We start from the raw sequence: 22,176 nt of genomic DNA on the forward strand, positions 1-22,176 counted from the left end.
CAGAAACGCCGCCGGCTTTGCTGGGCCCGAGCTCATCTAAGATGGACTGATGCAAAGTGGAAAAGTGTTCAATGGTCTGATTAGTCCACATTTCAAATTGTTTTTGGAAACTGTGGACGTAGTGTCCTCCGGAACAAAGAAGAAAATAACTATCCGGACCGTTATAGGCGCAAAGTTCAAAAGCCAGCATCTGTGATGGTATGGGGGTGTATTAGTGCCTAAGGCATGGGTAACTTACACATCTATGAAGGCACCATTAATGCTGAAAGGTACATACTGGTTTTGAAGCAACATATGTTGCCATCCAAGCAACGTTATCATGGACGCCCCTGCTTATTTCAGCAAGACAATGCCAAGCCATGTGTTACAACAGTGTGACTTCATAATAGAAGAGTGTGGGTACTAGACTGGCCTGCCTCTAGTCCAGACCTGTCTCCCATTGAAAATGTGTAGCGCAAGAAGCCAAAGAAGCCTAAAATACCACAAAGGAGATCCCAGACTGTTGAACAACTTAAGCTGTACATCAAGCAAGAATGGGAAATAATTCCAAGTGAAAAGCTTCAAAAATTGGTCTCCTCAGTTCCCAAACGTTTACTGAGTGTTGTCATAAGGAAAAGCCATGTAACACAGTGGTAAAAATGCCCCTGTGCCAACGTTTTTGCAATGTGTTGCTGCCATTAAAATCTACGTTAATGATTATTTGCAAAAAAATATGATGTTTTTCAGTCCGAACTTAAAATATCTTGTCTTTGCAGTGTATTCAATTGAATGTAAATTAAAAAGGATTTGCAAATCATTGTATTTTGTTTTTATTTACGAAATACACAACGTGCCAACTTCACTGGTTTTGGGTTTTGTAATAGTGGGTAGTTAATTCTGTATTTTTGGCATGTTTTACATTTGCTTGTCAGCATCTTTGTTCATTCTGGGCAAATAGAAGTAGATAGACTGACTTTTTCTTTTTGTACACTTTCTAATCCCAAAATGGCATTCATGTTCAGCACATCTACTCTGACAGTTTGTGAAATAACTCTCCCTCCTTTTTGAGTAATAGTCAATCTACAAAGCCAAGGTCGCCACAAACAATGAAAAACTGTGGAACAACTACCCTTTATTAATTTCCGTCCTGTATGGTAGCCTCCGCTACTTGCCTTACATTAGTGTCTGACATATGACGTCTCATCTGTTGTCCTCACAAAGTTACTCTATGGCAGTCCTTCTCAAATAGTGGGGCTGACCCCCATTGGGAGGGACGCAGTGCGATGCCGGGGGCTGGGTGCGTGTGACCTCGGGAAACATGCGTAGTCGTACCCGAGTATGATGAAGCGTATGTAGCACTTGGCTTCACTGTAACCACGGTGGGAGACAAGGAAAGACCGGTGTGTTGTTCCTTCAATGATAATAAGCTCACAATATTATGCAGAGGTATATTTATACCAATTTTATAGACAAGTTTATACAATATTTATATTCAAGGTGGAGGATGGGGGGTGGGGGGGGTGGGGGGGGGGGGGCGCAAAATATTTTCTTCTTCCTAGGGGGGGCGTAAAAGAAAATATTTGAGAAGCACTGCTCTCGGGTGCTCTGGAAAGAGTGTCAGCAAGGATCAAGGGCATACCTTTGACTGACATGTCAGTGATGACATGTCAGTCATGACATGATGGAGACTAGTGGTCATTGGTCCAAATGGCAGTCCATATGTAGCTTTGAAATCTTTAAACTGTTAACCATACATCACCACCCAAACACTTAGTTTTTTCTATCTGAGCATATTTGTATTCAAAATTCGTCATAGACCTAGATGCATAGGCCACTGCACGGTTTCCAGTGTTTGCTCTCAGTCTGGAGAAAACCAGCACTAATACCATTTTTTGAGGCAACAGTTGACACGCTGATCTTCTTGTTGTAGTCATAAAAATCACTATCTTCCGAAGGGGGTAATAAAAGTTGTTAAAGGCTGTGATTCTTCATGTAGAGGAACTTGCCAGAAACCAGATGTTGCATCTAATTTCGAAAAGACTCTTGCCCCCTCCAGCTGCGCCAGTGTCTCATCAACTGCAGGCAGTATGTGTCTCTCTCTGCACACGCTGTCGTGAAGTCGGGTAAGGTCCACACAAATGCGAGGTTTCTTATTTGGCTTGGGGACCACTACCATCCCCGCACACCATTCAGTTGGCTCCTCAATTTTTCTTATGACTCCCATTGCTTCCATTCTGTCTAACTCTTCTTTAACTTGTTCTTTCATAGGTAATGGAACTCTGCGCGGGGCCGAGAGAGCATAAGGAACTGCTTCATTATTCAGTTTTATCTTGGAGTTTCCTTGTAGCTTTCCAAGCCCTGAAAACACTTTTGGGAACATAGCTCTGTATTGATGCCTCGCTTCTTGTTTCTCCTCCTGTACTGAAGCTACCTGTTGAACCAGGTTCAGCTTTATTAAAGCAGGAAGTCCCATTAGTGGCATCACCAGGTTTGTCACCACATATACATCTTGCCTTATTTCTCTTTTTTCTGTTTTAATGTGTGCTTTCATGATGCCCAAAACCTTCAATGGACAGTTATCTGGACCTTTAATCTTTTTAGGTGGTGTCTTCAGCCTGCCATCACGTGCTCTCAAGTACATGGCAGATGGAATAGCTGTAACTGAGGCTCCTGAGTCCAGTTTAAATGTTACCTTCTTTCCGTTAAGGCTGATTTCTTTTAACCATTCCTCTTCAATTCCTTCTGTGTTAACTGTCCCCATGAAAGCTATGTCTTCTTCTGTGTTGCTGTCCACTATAGCTTCCACTCTTTGAGATGATCTGCAGACCGCAGCGAAATGTCCCTTTTTTTTGCATTTTCGACACTCAGCCTCTTTGGCTGGGCACAGTTTCCATGGGTGTTGTGGCGTTTTGCCGCACCTTGTACATTTCTCATTATAGTATGTCTTGTTTACAGTGCTTGGCTTGGAATTAAACTGCTCTGGTCTGCGTGGGGGAGCTTGTCTATATTGTGTTTTCCCTCTATTTGTGTTTATGGCATCCATATTAGCACCTTTAATTTCTGTGTGTGTCCCTCGTAGCAGTTGCTGTTGTTTCTTTATTTCTTCCTGCTGCCTGACCTGGGTTATTGTTTTTGCCAGCGTCAGGTCAGGGTCTAACTGAAGTCTCTCTGACAGCCTGGAGTCTCTTATCCCGACCACTATGCGGTCTCTTATCATTTCCTCCTTTAAGGCACCAAATTTGCAGTGTTCAGCCAACTTATGCACATCTGTGATAAAGTTCTCTGCAGACTCGCCTTGTTGTTGCTGTCTGCTATTAAACTTAGCACGTTCATAAATGACATTGTGCTTACCCACAAAATGTTCATCAAAGGCTTTTGTCACCTCTGCATAGACTGTCTTCTGTTGGTCGCTTAGTGGTAACGTAGTGAGAATGTCGTCTAAGGCTGCAGCTAACGATTATTTTTCTATCGATTAATCTATAGATTATTTTTTTCGATTAATCGGTTAATCTATAGATTATTTTTTCGATTAATCTATAGATTCTTTTTCCTTTTACCGATTTTTTTATTTTATTTAAAATGAAGATGAAAAAATAAATGTAGGCCAGTTTTTTCAAAAGGCATGGCTTTTATTTACAAAAAAAAAAGTATGGCCACTCAGTCAACATTGACAACAACATGACAAAATATTCTGTAACAATGTAAACATTTAACAAAATTAAAAGTAGCTTATTTGCTTTTAATGTGCAAATATAAAAGTAAACATCCAGTGCAAATCTTAATATTCTGCAATAGTATAAGCATTTCAAAAGTAAAAGTATTGCTTATTTTGCTTTAAAATGTGCAAAAATAAAGATAAACATCCAATTCAAAAAAGTGCAAAACGGAAATATTCTGTAACGACAGTGTAAACATTTCAACAAAAGTAAAAGTATTGCTTATTTGCTAAAATGTGCAAAAATAAAGATAAACATCCAATACAAAAAAGTGCAAAACGAAATATTCTGTAACAACAGTGTAAACATTTCAACAAAAGTAAAACTTTTGCTTATTTTGCTTAATAACACAACAATGATAGTATGATTAAAGTGAAAGTTAATTGTTCGTTTGTACATAGTATACGTAATTGTTAATGTTGTAAAAGGTATTTGCACAACTAATTAACGTTAGCGTTAAAGAGGAGCGCGTCTTTGTAAACACTGAACAGGCACGCCAAACGCTCCTCTCAGAGCGAAACGGTGCTTTAGTTTATGAATTTACAACGCAGATACAAATGACACATTCATGTTTTTGTGTAATGATGACAACATATACTCACGCGGACGATTGACTAGTTGATGGTGATGGCAAGAACACTGCCGTTGTGCTGCTATGATAGGCCATTTCCGCTCGACACAGTGTGCATACAACAACATTATTAGCAGAGGTGGGTAGAGTAGCCAGAAATTGTACTCAAGTAAGGGTACTGTTACTTTAGAGATTTATTACTCAAGTAAAAGTAAGGAGTAGTCACCCAAATATTTACTTGAGTAAAAGTAAAAAGTATGTTGTGAAAAAACTACTCAAGTACTGAGTAACATACACACACATATCATATATATATATATATATATGTGTATATATATATATACACACACACACACACACACACACACACACACACACACATATATATATATATATATATATATACATACATTGATATATACAGTATATAATTTATATTTATTTATTATGCCGTTTTTGTTTACATGTTAAAGGTGTTTTAATGAATATACATGCATGTTTAACATATAGATTCCTTTCTTTCATGAAGACAAGAATATAAGTTGGTGTATTACCTGATTCTGATGACTTGCATTGATTGTAATCAGGAAGCAGTGCTGGTAACGTCCACGTTTTCAAATGGAGGAGAAAAAAAGTTCCTCCTTTCTGTCTAATACCACATGAAAGTGGTTGTTATTTGGCATCTTATTTGTCCACCTTCCATATTCGTTTTTATACCCTTTACAAGAAATACATTGGCGGCAAACTCCGTAGCTTGCTAGCTTGTTTGCGCTGGCTTTCGGAGACTCTTATTTTGAAAGCGCAGGCGCGATGGAGCGGGACTTTTATTGTGAAGCCAGGAACTGTGCAGTCAGTCTTTACGGTTGAAATAAAAAAAGGGTCTTTTTTCCTTCACACTTTTGATTGATTGATTGGAACTTTTATTAGTAGATTGCACAGTACAGTGCATATTCCGTACAATTGACCACTAAATGGTAACACCCGAAGTTAGCTCGGAGCCAGTCAGGTCATGTGACCCCTGGCTCTGTTTGATTGGTCCAACGTCACCAGTGACTGCATCTGATTGGTGGAACGAAGTGAAACGTCACCAGTAAGGCAGGCACTATGAAGGTCTGTCTGACAGACCAAAACAAACAAAGCGTGCATTAACAGATCGATAAAAATTAGTAGCGAGTAGCGAGCTGAATGTAGATAAAAGTAGCGTTTCTTCTTAGGCCGTTTATTGAAATACTCCCACACTTTTGACGACTTTTGGCGTGCTTTTTTCCCCTCGCTCGCACCGCTCGCATCGTCTGCTTTGCGCTCCGCCATGACGGTAGTGTGACGTAAATATGCGACGCGTCAACGAACAAAAACGTCCTCGACGTATTTACGTAACCGATGACGTCGACTACGTCGACGCGGCGTTTCAGCCCTAATGTCGTCACTCTTTTCCGCTCAATCCTGACGCCATCCTGAACCTCTCGAACCGTCTCAACCATTGCGGCCACGAGCTGGGCTCCTCGAAGTTGAAGCTGCCAGGAGGCGCGATGGAGAATATTTGATCTGTCATCTCCCGTCCTTATCCGGGCTCCGATGCTGATCCGCTGCTCTCCGTGCTCACCTTAGCCTAGCGTAGCTTAGCCTGTCGCCGGCCAGGTAAACAATGACAACCTCGGCTGGACTATTTCAGCCTCACTTCTCTCAACTACACCTACTTTTTACCCACAGTAGGTTCGCTTACTTCTGACACCATGTTGTAGTAGTGTTTATATCCGTAAAAGCAGACTCCAGAGACTTGTAAACTTCGCACAGCTTCCTTTACTCGTGCTTGTTAATTCACACTGTTAATCCCCACAACACACTCAACGGCGCCCCCTCTGGACGCTATGTGATATTGTACTTAACATCTGTACACTATCGACCCTAGCTTCCCTGGCCTGCTGACATCAACTCCAAAACTGGACAGATCAGCTTTCAGGAAAAGAGCGCGGATGAGGGTATGTCTACAGAATATATTAATTGATGAAAATTGGGCTGTCTGCACTCTCAAATTGCATGTTGTTGCCAAATGTATTTCATATGCTGTAAACCTAGTTCATAGCTGTTAGTTTCTTTTAATGCCAAACAAACACATACCAATCGTTGGTTAGAAGGCGATCGCCAAATTCGTCCTCGCTTTCTCCCGTATCGCTGGCTGTCGTGTCGTTTTCGTCGGTTTCGCTTGCATACGGTTCAAACCGATATGGCTCAATAGCTTCAGTTTCTTCTTCAATTTCGTTTTCGCTACCTGCCTCCACACTACAACCATCCGTTTCAATACATTCGTAATCTGTTGAATCGAAATCCGAGTCTGAATCCGAGCTAATGTCGCTATAGCTTGCTGTTCTTTCCGCCATGTTTGTTTGTGTTGGCTTCACTATGTGACGTCACAGGAAAATGGACGGGTGTTTATAACAATGGTTAAAATCAGGCACTTTGAAGCTTTTTTTAGGGATATTGCGTGATGGGTAAAATTTTGAAAAAAACTTCGAAAAATATAATAAGCCACTGGAAACTGATTTTTAATGGTTTTAACAATTCTGAAATTGTGATAATGTTCCCCTTTAAAGATTCCCCTATTTTGTGCGAAATTTTATGTGTTGAATTAAGCATGTAATGCATGCATGATTTTGACCCAAAATAAATCTTCTAATTCCTCTTTGCAGCACTTCTCAAGCTCCATCAGGTTGGATGGGAAGTGTTGGGTGTACAGCTTTTTTCACATCTGTTAAGGACGTTTAATTGGATTAAAGTTTGAACTCTGGCTGGGCCACTCAAGGACATTTACTGAGTTGCCATGAAAAACTGGGGCTGTCTTTGACTAGGGATTTTACTAGTCCAGTCTACCTCGTTAGATTTTGCCCGTCGTCGACGATTGGTCAAATCTATGGCATCTTTTTTTTGGAACACAGCTTTGATAACGTGGGTGCCCCCAAATAGATTGTGATCATATGTAGTAATACACACTGATTAATACTGTAGGTGAAAGTAATATCACAAGGATGTAAATATAGCCACTACAATGAGGAAAAAAAGAGAAATTCGATGGTAATGTGCCCCTCCCAAAGTTAATGAAATAAACGTGTAAAAGAAATACAGTCCTTCCTTGAAGAGAACAAAACCAGAATTTTATTTGCGACCACATCCAGGTAAATACGGCAAATGCAGTATATTTGTTGTATACTAGGCAAAGGGAAGGAGGCGACACCAAGGCAGAACTGCGTTTTTGAAGGTTTATTTAAACCTTTGATGAATGTGTGGGAAGTGTATGCTACCACTAGTGAGTGAATGCAGACTATGTGTGGAATTAACAATGTATAATTTACCAGAGGGTGTTGTCGGTGCGTGTTGGATGTATCTTTCGTCGAATCCAAAGGGGAAGGCGAAGGGGTAGTCAGCAGGAAGGCAAGCAGTCGGGGGCTGGAGAGAGGCAACGATGTCAGGGTCCAAACAGTGGTCAAGGATCGGGGAAGGCAAGCAACAATCCGGGAGGAGGTCGTGAGGCAAGACACGATCGCGGAAAACACTGTGGAAGACACAAAAGACATCAAAACAGGAACGAGGAAGAGCACAATGAAGGCGAGCAAGGAACGAGGGAGAGGTGCCAGACGTGATGCTTACTCAGGTGAGATTGGCTACGTTCTGGCAAAGGTCTCCTGGCTTCGCTGTCTCTTTATGCCGCTCCCTCTCGTCAAGCCCAGGTGTGATGATGAGTGATTGCCTGCAGCCTTGTTGCTGCCCAGCGTGAGCGGGGGCGTGTCCGAGCGAGCAGCCAGAAGAGGAATTGTGACACTCAGAATTAAGAGAGACACGGGTTCGAATCCGCGCCGTGACAGTACCTCCCCCCTTAGGCGAGGCACCCGACGAGCGCCGGGGAGCATCAGGATTGGCGCGGTAGAAATCCTCTAGAAGTGAGGGATCGGCAAGATAGGAGGCTGGTACCCAAGACCTGTCCTCTGGTCCATAACCCTCCCAGTCGACCAGATACACAAGCCCCCTACCCTGTCGACGGACCCTGAGGATTTCTTTAACCGTCCAAACCTGATCTCCATTTTCCAGGAACCTAGAGGGAGGGGGGGCAGGGACAGGGGGAGACAGAGCGCTCTCCGCTACCGGTTTTATCTGTGAAACATGTACTACCGAGTGTCTCTTAACCGAGGGTGGGAGAGCTAGCTTGACAGATACGGGGTTAATTATAGAGATGATGGGGAATGGACCAACGTAACGGGGTGCTAACTTCTTAGAAGGTACCTGAAGATTAAGGTCCTTGGCCAATAACAAGACTTGCTGGCCCGGCCGATAGGATGGAGCCGGGACGCGATGACGGTTGGCGTTGCGGCACATCTTTGCAGAAGCCTTCTCTAAGGCTGCTCGAGCGGCTCTCCACACCCTCTGACACTTCCTTATGTGGGCCTTAGTAGAGGGCACTGCAATCTCCAGACTTGTGAAGAAAACTGGGGGCCCCGATCAGACACAATGTCTACCGGGATACCATGCAATTTGATGACGTGAAGTGTGAGGAGGTCAGCCGTCTCCGAAGCAGAAGGTAGTTTGCCAAGAGGAATGAAATGGGCTGCTTTGGAGAATCGGTCTACAATGGTTAATATGGTAGTGTTACCTCTGGAGGCTGGAAATCCAGTGATGAAATCCAAGGCGATGTGTGACCAAGGGCGGGCAGGGATGGGGAGCGGGTGAAGGAGACCAGCTGGGGGTCTGTGTGATGCCTTGCTGCGGGCACAAGAAGAACATGCTGCGATAAACTCACGCGTGTCTCTGGCCATGGATGGCCACCAGAAGCGTCTACGAAGCAGTGAAAGGGTTCTTTGGAATCCAGGATGGCAGGAAAACAGGCTAGAGTGGCCCCAATCCAGGACTCTGGATCGCAGTTCCTGATGGACAAAGAGCTTGTTGGGTGGTCCACCCCCAGGTCCTGGATTGGAGCACAGTGCAGTTTTAACAAGTTCCTCCACTTTCCAGGAAACCATCCCCACAATGCGAGAGGGAGGAAGAATGGGGACATCCACTGGGCGCTCAGAAGGTTCCTCCATAAACACTCTGGAGAGAGCGTCCGCCTTAGCGTTCTTGGATCCGGGTCTGAAAGACAGCAAGTAGTCGAAGCGGGAGAAAAATTGTTGCCATCTTGCCTGTCGATTATTCAGCCTCCTGGCAGAGCGGATGTGGAGGAGATTGCTGTGGTCAGTTAGGATCTGGAACTGGTGACGAGCCCCCTCCAACCAGTGTCTCCATTCGGCAAGAGCTTCGTGGACCGCCAACAGTTCTCTGTTCCCAGCGTCGTAGTTCCGCTCTGCCAGGGATAGGCGTCTGGAAAAAAATGCAACTGGGTGAATGAGATTGTCAATCTTAAAGCGTTGAGAAAGTACAGCTCCAATCCCGGAATCTGAAGCGTCCACCTCCACAAGAAAGGCAACGTCCAAGTCAGGGTGGACGAGGACAGGGGCGGAGATGAATCTCTTCTTCAGCTCTTCGAAAGCCTTGTTAGCAGTATGAGACCAGACAAAAAAACCTTTAGGAGAGGTGAGGGCATGGAGTGGTGCGGCAATCCGGCTGAAGTCCTGGATGAAGCGTCGGTAAAATCCAGCGAAGCCGAGAAATCTCCGCAACTCCGTTTTAGAAGATGGCTGAGGCCAATCCACCACAGCATCCACTTTCTTGGGGTCGGCTCGGATGTGTCCCTTCTCGACTACAAAACCGAGGAATTCCACTGAAGAGGTGTGAAAGTTGCACTTCTCGGCCTTGACAAAGAGCCGGTTCTCTAAAAGTCTCTGGAGTACCAGTCTAACATGTTCCTGGTGTTCAGCCAAACTCTGGGAAAAAATCAGAATGTCATCAAGATAAACAACGACAAATTTATCAAGCATATCACGCAGAATGTCATTGACGAGGGCTTGAAAAACAGCTGGGGCGTTCGTGAGTCCAAAAGGCATGACCCGGTATTCGAAGTGCCCAAGGTGGGTGTTGAACGCTGTCTTCCACTCGTCCCCTTCCTTAATCCGCACAAGATGATAGGCGTTCCGAAGATCCAATTTGGAGAAGATGGTGGCTGGTGCCAATGGTTCGAAGGATGAGTTGAGAAGAGGCAGGGGGTACTTGTTCTTAATAGTAATGTTGTTGAGATGACGGTAGTCGATGCAAGGCCTGAGTGAACCGTCCTTCTTGGAGACAAAGAAGAATCCAGCTGCCAGTGGAGACTTAGATTGAGTGATGATTCCTGAAGCTAGACCCTCCGTGATGTATGTCTTCATGGCCTCTTTCTCGGGGAGTGACAGGTTATAAAGCCGGCTTGCAGGTAGCTTAGCCTCCGGGAGTAGCTCAATAGCACAATCGTATGGCCTATGCGGGGGTAGACCCTGTGCTTGCTCCTTGTTGAAAACCTCCGCTAGGTCATGGTAGCAGGCAGGTACACGGGACAGATCTGTCTGGGGGGTAGCAATACTGGGAACGTGGACCGGAGGGGAGGCAGCCCTGAGACAGTTAGCGTGGCAGGGTGTGCTCCATGCCAAGATCCTGCCAGAAGACCAAGAGACGTGGGGGTCATGTTGACGGAGCCAAGATCTACCCAGCACCAGCGGGGCGACGGGGGTCTCCAGAACCCAAAGACTGATGGTCTCGCTGTGGTTTCCTGAAATTGTCATGGTAATGGGTTCAGTACGAAACCTGATGGGTCCCAAAGGTCGTCCGTCCAGGGCTTGAGCAGGAAGTGACCGGTTCAGGTGAACCAGGGGAATGCCCATCCTTTGGGCAAATTCATAGTCCAGGAGACTCTCATCGGCTCCAGAGTCCAAATAAGCCTTTATTTGGATAGATTTAGAGCCCCACGCTAGGGTAGCGGGTATCACGAAGTCGGGGTTTTCCTTATCTTGGGGAAAACAAGTATGGCTCACCAGGACCCCCTCAGCTGGCGAGCCTGGTCTTTTGGTTTAGCCGGACAAAAACGAAGGATATGTCCGGTTAGACCACAGTAAAGACAAAGGCGTTGTCTGAACCTTCTCTCTCTCTCTTCAATGGTCAGCCGAGTCCTTCCCAACTGCATGGGCTCCGGGGCTGTCAGCATGGTGGTTGGAGCCATATGTGGTGGGGCTGGAGCTTCAAAAGTGGGTAGCAGTTGAGGTCGGTTACTGATCCTTGTGGCTTCCTGGGCTCGCTCAGCCGCACGTTCCGTCAATCTCTGATCGAACAAGAGTGCAAGTTCGATGAGGTCCCTGCAGGATCTGGGTCTGTCCCTCAGTAGTCCGTCCTTAATCTCCTCCGAAAGTCCTCGACGGAACGCGCTCTGGAGTGCCCGATCGTCCCATCCGCTGTCAGCCGCCAGGGTCCGGAATTCCAGAGTGTAGGCCGCCACCGAGCGAAGTCCCTGCTGGATGGAGTGAAGGTGTCCCGCCGCGTCCCCCCCATCTTTGGGGTGGTCAAATACGGCCCGAAATTCGGCCCGGAAAGCAGCGTAGTCTGTGCCTAGCCCCAAGGTCTTGTCCACGGCAGCCGTAGCCCACTTGAGTGCAGGTCCCGTGAGTAGGGCAAAAATAAAAGCGATCTTAGCCCCATCAGAAGAATAGCGTGAAGGCTGGTGTTGAAAAATAAGATCACACTGAACAAGAAATCCCCTGCACAGCTCAAAATCACCCTCAAAGGGTCTAGGACAAGCCATTTTGGGCTCTCGTTCCAGACCGCAGCGTTCCGGTCTTTGGACTGGGGAAGTGAGCTGCGGGGTAGCTGCAGAGGGGGTCACTCTAGGCATAAGGCAGTCCAGCCTAGAGTGAAGTTTAGAAAAAGCTCTCTCAAAATTGTCCTCAAGGGCAATAAAACGCTCTTGGTGCTCGTTAACCACAGCACTAAGCATGGACAAGCCAGAAGTCCTGGGGGATCGAGACAGGGCTTCTCGGGTGTCGCCTGGTTCCGTCATGTTTTTGGCCAGAACGTACTGTTGTATACTAGGCAAAGGGAAGGAGGCGACACCAAGGCAGAACTGCGTTTTTGAAGGTTTATTTAAACCTTTGATGAATGTGTGGGAAGTGTATGCTACCACTAGTGAGTGAATGCAGACTATGTGTGGAATTAACAATGTATAATTTACCAGAGGGTGTTGTCGGTGCGTGTTGGATGTATCTTTCGTCGAATCCAAAGGGGAAGGCGAAGGGGTAGTCAGCAGGAAGGCAAGCAGTCGGGGGCTGGAGAGAGGCAACGATGTCAGGGTCCAAACAGTGGTCAAGGATCGGGGAAGGCAAGCAACAATCCGGGAGGAGGTCGTGAGGCAAGACACGATCGCGGAAAACACTGTGGAAGACACAAAAGACATCAAAACAGGAACGAGGAAGAGCACAATGAAGGCGAGCAAGGAACGAGGGAGAGGTGCCAGACGTGATGCTTACTCAGGTGAGATTGGCTACGTTCTGGCAAAGGTCTCCTGGCTTCGCTGTCTCTTTATGCCGCTCCCTCTCGTCAAGCCCAGGTGTGATGATGAGTGATTGCCTGCAGCCTTGTTGCTGCCCAGCGTGAGCGGGGGCGTGTCCGAGCGAGCAGCCAGAAGAGGAATTGTGACACTCAGAATTAAGAGAGACACGGGTTCGAATCCGCGCCGTGACAATATTATACATACCGTATTTTCCGCACTGTAAGGCTAACCTAAAAACCTCCAATTTTCTCAAAAGCTGACAGTGCGCCTTATAATCCGGTGTGCCTTATATATGGACCAATATTGAGCCACAACAAACCTAAAATTCATTTTCATAAAGTTTAGGTCTCGCAACTACGGTAAACAGCCGCCAACTTCTTTTTCCCCCGTAAAAGAAGAAGCGCTTCTTCTTCTACGGTAAGCAGCCGCCCCCGTAGAAGAAGAAGAAGCGCGCAGTGCATTGCTGGAATATATGACTGCGCGAGGCGTGCCATTTTGATTTCCATTTGTTTGTTTATGTAAAGACCCCAAAATGGCTCCTATTAAGAGACATGCTTACGACGCAGAGTTTAAACTTAAGACGATTAGTCACGCAGTAGAACACAGGAATAGAGTCAGCGACACTGACTCGATTAATGACGACTTCGACGAGACGGACATGTTGGATGCTTGTTTACATTACTGCTGCAGCGTGGCAGTTAAGGGGTTAAAGAGACCTCCTCCACATCCACGGCCTGCATTACAACATCCGCCTGGCAGCTACGCAGTCTCTCTGGGTCATGACACGACTTGAAAGTGTGTACTACCACAAAATAAAAGGCCGGTGCAGTCAGTAGCCCGCAAGATGGAAGCAATGTGGAGTTAGTGAATAAATCCGTGCACCGTGTAGATTGCTATTACGAGCACCGGAGCCCACAAACGGACATCGGTAACGCCCCTGGCCGTGCACAAGCCGCACAACAGACGCCAAAGCGACGCAACTCTTCTCATGTTTCAGTTACCGAGGCGAGGCGTGTTTGATGTGAGCTGGGGAAGCGTGCAAGAAGACACCCGGTGTGAACTTGCTTGTTTCCGCCACATAACTGAATTAAAGCCCCGTGTTGGCGGTAAAAAAAAAGAAAAAAAAAAGGCGAGCGGCGAAGATTCGGTGTGTACGTTTGTTTAATAGGTGGTGCATTCATTCATTACGCACCGTTGCAAGGCGCAATGTTCATTATGGGGGAAAAAACACGTTGGATGCCGATCCGCCCAACTGTTTAATTCGGACACTGAAGAAGAAGAATTCGAGGGATTCGTGGATGAGGAATAACTTAATAAAGTGAGCTTTACATGTATATTTTGTGTGTTGTGTTGTGTGACATTAACGTTTGAGCAATGTTGAGTTATTGATATTGTTATTGCTCTGCACTATTTCGAGTGTTACTATATTGTGATTGCACTAACGTTTGATTTACCGTAACAATATCACTGTTTTTACGTGTTTATTGAATCAGGGAAAAGTTCCCCTCCACTATGCACTACTGTTATACCTTGCTGTTGTTAAAAGATAAACAAAACACCACGTCATTGACTTTACCTCGGGGAAAATAATAAAACAGCTGTTTATTCATTTTGGGAGTGAACAGAGTTGTCAGAACGCTGGTTTGTAATCTATTAATACAGTTTTACTGACCTATCTGACTGTTTTGTTGACATTCCCTTTAGCACAGCTCCATCTAATGGATGCATAGGTACGCCTTATAATCCGGTGCGCCTTATATATGAACAAAGTTTTGAAATATTCCATTCATTGAAGGTGCGCCTTATAATCCGGTGCGCCTTATAGTGCGGAAAATACAGTACACAAAAAATATCAGAATCTGAGAGATTTGTAAATTTAGTCGGGACATTGCCCCCTCTCACGGAGGGTGGAAGGGGGGGTCAATGTCCTATGATTAGACTGCGTCAGCTATTCTATGCACACACACACCCCTAATGAAAACACTCCTTCCATATCTTGGTTGTGTGCTTAGGATTGTTGTCCTGCAGAAAGATTAACTATCTGCCCAATCTGAGGTTAAAAGCGCTCTGGTCCAGGTTTTCATCCAGAATTTCTCTGTACATTGCAGCATTGATCTTTTCAATGTTCCGAAAAATCATTGATGCCGCCACAACCATGTGCCAAAGTAGAGATAGTTATGGCTATATGATGAGCAGTGCCGAATGTAATGATAAACAGTAATAATTAGGGATAACATGAACAATTTTTTGGACATTAAATCTGTCCACAACTGGTGGTGTTATGTCGCTAACAAACAGACAAACAAGCCCATGCCAAAAAATAACCTCTTTGGCAGAGGTAAGAAAGTCTGTGTTCTGGCAAAGCGAAGCGCAGAACTTTTGTTTCGAGCGTTTCCAAGGCGACACAGAGCCAATAGGTTGCAGCACACCGCACGGCGGAAATTCACCAAAAAATAAATTGTATGTCGCTCACGATCAATATCTGAGACAAGAACACACATGTCTTTTGTTTTTAATTAGGCCTTCATAGCCCTCTAAGACAACTTCAAAACCCTCCATCAAAACGTTTTATACACATTGCAAGTCTATACACAATGCCGTGACTTACTTTTTCTGTGCATTGATTTCCGTTTCCATAGCAGTGCATGTCTGACAATGTGTGTTCCTACTTCGGGATACAAAACGCTTGTATGTTTCAATCTTGGCAGACTTGGTAACAAACAACAAAGACGACTATTTTTGGACAAATGAGGATTCACAACCTTATCTTTTTGAACCTGAATGAACGCAGAATGAACTGCTGCTTTTAGAAGCAAGCACGAAGAAGAGTGACACATTGGAGCAGACAAAAGCCGATTGTAGAGTGAGGTGAAAGCGAGAAGAAGCTGCAAATGTAGAATTTGGAGACAAGCTATTTGGACATGAATGGCGTGCTTACTCAGAATTAACCAGAAAAAACGTCCCTGGCCGGCTGAACCAAAGAGACAACTGTCCATCGAGTGAGTCACACATGATCATGATACACGCAGCATGCCATGCATGTTATTCAAACTACAGTGCTGCTGTGTACAAACAAAACATGAAATGAAGGCTAATACTTTACAGATACTGTAATATGATTGTTTTTGTTTTCAGTGAGTACAGATTGGTGTCCTATGGCAGTGTAACATCACAGCTGAGACAAGATAACATTGTTGTGTGTGTGTAGCCAGCTGTGATGTTAGGGAAGGAATGTCTGCACTGAACAGAAATAAGGCTCAACTTTTTAACTTATTTTTTTTGTTCTTAAGTTCATGGCCTTAGAGGACACCAGATTTTTATGCAAATGAGGTTCCTTCTCATTGTCATTGTGGCTTGAAAGAATCAAGCAAGATGTTGATAGTGAAAGTCAGAATCAGCAAAAAATGTGTGAAATGTACAGCAAGATCCAAAGTACATGCAAGTTTAATGTATGTTTTGTGAAGTATACACAACTCCAATAAATAATATAACCCTAACATAATCCATTCCAGTCTACATCTTGATGATCGAAATATTCAGATTTAAAATCTTTACTCGTCTGAGGAATGTGCAACCGGTGTTCGGTGTAACCTGTTCACTCACAACTGGGATAGGCTCCAGCTCACCTGTGAACCTGTTCAAGATAAATTGTCAAAAACGAGTCTGAACGGATGGATTGTTTTCATTGAGCGGTGACAAATTCATAAAGTTGTTTTGGTGGGCTGGATCTCATCCGAGCTTGCAGTTACAGCCAAGTATTGTACAACAATGGGAGCAGAGAGGCAGAGTCACACATTTGAATAGTGCCAGCTGAGGTTACGAACACAGCTGCTGTCTGTTTGATGAATTCCCTCTTCACTTTAGACGATGCAGCATGCTGATACCCACATGTCATTCATGGAGCCTTTCCTTTACCCAATCAAACTTTTGCTCATTAAGATTTACGTTTCCAGTTTTCCAATTTGGATTAAAACAAATTTCCAACAGTACACAAGTGACTCACAGTCTTAGGACACTCTCACACGAGGTCATTCATACCATGCCTGGGTCTAATTAACACCTGAAGGAACATGCATGTTCCTTAGTGACCAAATGTGACGTTCACCAAGGCTCAATTTTAGGTCCCACTGATTGGCAGCCTGGCCACACCTGGTAGTGGTTGTCAATCAGCTGGCTTCTATAATTGCCTCACGTTCCCAAGTGGGTCTACCGACGACGCCACGTTCAGCTCATCCCCCAGCCCGGCCTCTTCCTGCTAATCTGGTGATGGCTCCTCTTGAGCCCATTGCGCTGTTCATCCTAGCGTCCTGTTGGGACTCTGCAGGAGATGTGTCATTATCCCTCCTCCTGGCCCCCGTTCGCCCTTCCCTGGCCTTTACAGCAGGGGACGCCACCAACCAACAGCCCCTTCTTCCAATAAAGGGAAGCGTCTGGCATCCGGGTTGTGGGGGTGGGCTCCTACTAGCAGCTGTACGGCGGAAGACTCACAGCTCTGCTCTTCGTCGCAGACGCCGCCATCTGATCCAGCGGGCCTTCAGACGCCGCCATCCTCGTAGACCAGCTCTTCAGCCTGCTAGATCTCCTACCCAGCAGCCTGCGCGACTTCCAGCTCGCCTGCTGCAGAAGCGCTCGTCTGGCGCTCGCCCTCCTCGCCTGCTGCGAAGGCGCCCACACACCTCCTCCTCCTCATCGGCCAAGAGTGTGGCTTTCCATGGACACTCTCTGCGTCAATGGCAGCAACGCGACCTTTACGGGGGGGGTGGCTACTGTGATGATCTGTTACAAACCCCGTTTCCATATGAGTTGGGAAATTGTGTTAGATGTAAATATAAACGGAATACAATGATTTGCAAATCCTTTTCAACCCACATTCAATTGAATGCACTACAAAGACAACATATTTGATGTTCAAACTCATAAACTTTTTTTTTTTTTTTGCAAATAATAATTAACTTAGAATTTCATGGCTGCAACATGTGCCAAAGTAGTTGGGAAAGGGCATGTTCACCACTGTGTTACATGGCCTTTCCTTTTAACAACACTCAGTAAATGTTTGGGAACTGAGGAGACACATTTTTTAAGCTTCTCAGGTGGAATTCTTTCCCATTCTTGCTTGATGTACAGCTTAAGTTGTTCAACAGTCCGGGGGTCTCCGTTGTGGTATTTTAGGCTTCATAATCCGCCACACATTTTCAATGGGAGACAGGTCTGGACTACAGGCAGGCCAGTCTAGTACCCGCACTCTTTTACTATGAAGCCACGTTGATGTAACACGTGGCTTGGCATTGTCTTGCTGAAATAAGCAGGGGCGTCCATGATAACGTTGCTTGGATGGCAACATATGTTGCTCCAAAACCTGTATGTACCTTTCAGCATTAATGGCGCCTTCACAGATGTGTAAGTTACCCATGTCTTGGGCGCTAATACACCCCCATACCATCACAGATGCTGGCTTTTCAACTTTGCGCCTATAACAATCTGGATGGTTCTTTTCCTCTTTAGTCCGGAGGACACGGCGTCCACAGTTTTCAAAAACAATTTGAAATGTGGACTCGTCAGACCACAGAACACTTTTCCACTTTGTATCAGTCCATCTTAAATGAGCTCAGGCCCAGCGAAGCCGACGGCGTTTCTGGGTATTGTGTGACTGAGCATTTCATGGAATCTACTTCTATACCCAATCATGGCACCCACCTGTTCCCAATTTGCCTGTTCACCTGTGGGATGTTCCAAATAAGTGTTTGATGAGCATTCCTCAACTTTATCAGTATTTATTGCCACTTTTCCCAACTTCTTTGTCACATGTTGTTGGCATCAAATTCTAAAGTTAATGATTATTTGAAAAAAAAAAAATGTTTATCAGTTTGAACATCAAATATGTTGTCTTTGTAGCATAATCTACTGAATATGGGTTGAAAATGATTTGCAAATCATTGCATTCCATTTATTTTTACATCTAACACAATTTCCCAACTCATATGGAAACGGGGTTTGTACATTGTGTCTTGTTATTTTGTTATATATTGTGTTTATTTCCTGTGTAGCGCTCTTGTTTTTCGTTCCTTTTCCTGCATGTCTCCTTGAGCGCTCTTTCCCCTCACCTGTCTCTGATTGGCAGCCTGGCATCACCTGGTAGTGGTTGTCTATCAGCTGGTTTTTATAAATGCCTGCCTCGAGGATTGTTTCTGTTGAACTGTTAGTGTTAGCTGCATGCTGTGTGCATAATTGCTCAACCTGCGTTGAGTATAATTAAATACTTGTCGTACCTGCATGTCATCCTCCTGTCTCCTGCACCTTAGGGTCACAACTACCACAGCCATGTAAGTACATGACATGTACTGTATATAACAAAATAAGGAACTACAGTAGTTTAAAATTGTTAATATTGGTATACTGTTGATAGCACTCACCATAAATAAAAAATTGTAGGTAATACATGTGATTGATAGACGATTTCACTCATGGATGATCTAACCGGCAGCATAAAACCTTGATCACAATCTCCCTATCTCTTAATAAGCGACAGCATATAAATACAGTTCTTTTTTATTTATTTATTAGGATTTCAAGTATAAAGTTAAACTTTTGTGAAAATGTAATCCTTTTGAAATAAAACTTAACATTTTTTTTCAAATTCAAAGGGTTGATTTTTTTTTTTTTTTTAGAAAATGATGTATATTTTTGATCCTGCCTCCTAAAAGAATCGGAATCGAAAAACAGGGATCAATTTTTTTTTTTTTTAGATTCAAATCCCATTTTTTTACAGTTTCAGAAGATTTTTTTTTTTTCAAATAAAATTTTAAAACATTTTTCAGATTCTGATTTTTGGACCAAACTACTGTAAGACTGGGATGGAATCATGACGTGGAATGTGAAAGTTAACAGCAAAAAATCAATAAATGTTTGAGTCACTTATAAAAAAAGCTTTGATTTATATTCTGTTGCTTGGATTGTTCTTTTAATGAGTGTAACGAACAAAAAATGATCAAATCCGTAACTTCAATTGTGCAGACATAGTTTCTGCATGGCCGCTGCAGTAGAGGGCAAATGTAAGCGGTGGTGTGTGGGTGTCGTGGTAGGTGTGTTGTTGTTTTTTTAATGCACATATTTTCAAATGTGTAATTTTATGCTGATCATGTGTAGAAAAAAAAAGTTATGGCAAGTCGTCTCCGTAAAAGGCCTCGTTGAGGCTATAAAGTGTGTTTTATCCAATACTCAATCGGGGGGGGGAAAAATCAATAGATTACTCCATGACTAAAATAATCGATAGTTGCAGATCTATTAGTAACTAAGACAATTCAACTTAACATTTTAATCAAGCTACAGCAGAGGTCTTAAAGTAACAGTAGAGTGAAAAACAAGTTGCTTCTATATTCAAGCTATTATCATATACATCTGATTTATGACACAAAATATTTATTGAGAATAAATTGATATGATCAAAATTGTATCAACCTTACAGAAATTCCCGGGGCCATTTTGAGAGATAATGAAGCCAGTCACGTGATCTGTGACGCGTTAGGAACTATAGATCCCTTCCCCTTCAACAACAATGCTAATCAAGCAGACTTCGTAAAAGCCAACAACGATTACTTTAGAAAAATTATGATCCAGAACCTTATATTTTTGAACCCGAACACAAAGAAGATGAGCAACAAGTTTTGGAAACCAAGTGCAAAACGGATGCAGCTTTATTGTAACACTATGGCATCAGCCGCATTGGTAGGTGCTAAACATACAAACTTACCATAATAAACACTCACTGTACAATTTCCACTCTTACTGGGATGCCAACCGGCGGCACGCTCACTTTAATTCCGTTTAGATGAAGATTCAATTGCAATCCACACGAAGAGTTAAAGTCAGCCAGCCTTTCGGTCCATGGCCTCATTTGTTTATGTGAGAGATGCATGAAATATAATCCAGAATTTACTTTTAGCAAGTGTGAGATGAAGCAGAAGCAGCCGCTGGCTCAGTGTGTCAACAACAACCGCGGAAGCTAGCATTAGCTCACTGCTATCAATGTGCCGCTAAAATAGGCAGTCTGCGTTGGCGCTTATAATAACAATATCGCTCATGTTTGGTTAATATTCAGGTAACATGTAAATGGAATATTGTTGGCGATTTATGGATTTTTTTTTTAGAAGGTATACTGGGCGCAGTAGAGGACCCTAAATCTGTTGACTCAAGTGTTACATATTTACGATTTCAAATACATTAAAAAAAATACATTGTGAATGATAAACATCACATTTTTCCAATTTTTGAGTATTTGCAGTATGACTGATCTGATAACATGGTCAGAGTGCAGAAGTGTTCCTAGAGTGACGTAGAATCTATGGAAATTGCAGAAGATATTCTGAGCGAAATATTTAAAATGTGGCATTCTGTAATGTTTGGACGGTATTGGCAGATTGTAGATACAATTGTTTATGATTTAATGGATACAATGAAACACAATTAACCATATAAAGTCAACTTGTTTTTCCACTATCCTGGTACTTTAAACCACCGGACCACCAATGATTACAGTTTTTGTATGTATTTTTTTTGTTTGTTTAATTGTAATTCATTTATTCACATGAGGCATAGGTATTTTTGGAGTTGTTGTTTTTTTAACTTAAATTCATGTGTTTTAATCATTGTTAATACAGATTGGACTTTAAAATAAAATAAGGGAGTAATTCACTTTTATAAAATTTTTAGGATAATGATCAAAAAGTATTTGAACACGCTATCTAACAATTAAAATATTTGGACCGTTTCTTACCTTTTTGTATTTGTATCTAAAGCAGCACTATGTATCCTCCAAGAAAACGTAGTTTTTATGATAACATTTGTTTTGTCTTAAAAGTCCAATTTAAAGAAGTATTTGACAGACATGTTTACTTATTGATTAATTTCATTCAAAGCAGCAAAACAAAGTTTTCGCATCTGATAAAGAAAAAAACAACACAAACGCTAGCTTCTCGTATTATAAAAAACATGTTTGTTATGAATAAAGATGTTTGGAAAAAAAGTTGGCTTCTTTGCAGGGTGAATATTCTAGAGACATGCGTCTGCTAGCTCACTATCGCCCCCACTTCCCCCAGTGTGGCGAGCTTTTCATTTCTCTATTAGAGTCCGATTATCAGGACGAATGATGACACACTTACTATAAAAACGTTAAACAAGCTGTAGATTCGACAGCGTACAAACTAGAAATTCACGGTGTAAGAATGTATCTGCAAACATTATTTTAGCGGCATGCAAAGCAGACCAGCAGTAAGCCACGGTTTCTTTTTCTCACACACACACACGCACACACACACACACACACACACACACACACACACACACACACACACACACACACACACACACACACACACACACACACACACACACCAAGTACGGAGATGAAGCAACACGACACACAGAAACCTCATTATTGATTTGTGTGGAAATTCAGTGACAAGTTATTGTTATAAATGTATGTATGT

The 22,176-nt window shown here is 43.5% G+C and overlaps 1 protein-coding gene across 2 annotated transcripts in view; it reads right to left on the bottom strand.

The window, feature by feature from the left end:
* The window catches only part of gabbr1b (gamma-aminobutyric acid (GABA) B receptor, 1b), a 580,862-nt gene that overhangs the window by 475,962 nt on the left and 82,724 nt on the right, over positions 1 to 22,176 (bottom strand). The window lies entirely within an intron of this gene.

Source organism: Nerophis lumbriciformis, linkage group LG11, assembly GCF_033978685.3.
Source record: "Nerophis lumbriciformis linkage group LG11, RoL_Nlum_v2.1, whole genome shotgun sequence".
NCBI lineage: Eukaryota > Metazoa > Chordata > Actinopteri > Syngnathiformes > Syngnathidae > Nerophis > Nerophis lumbriciformis.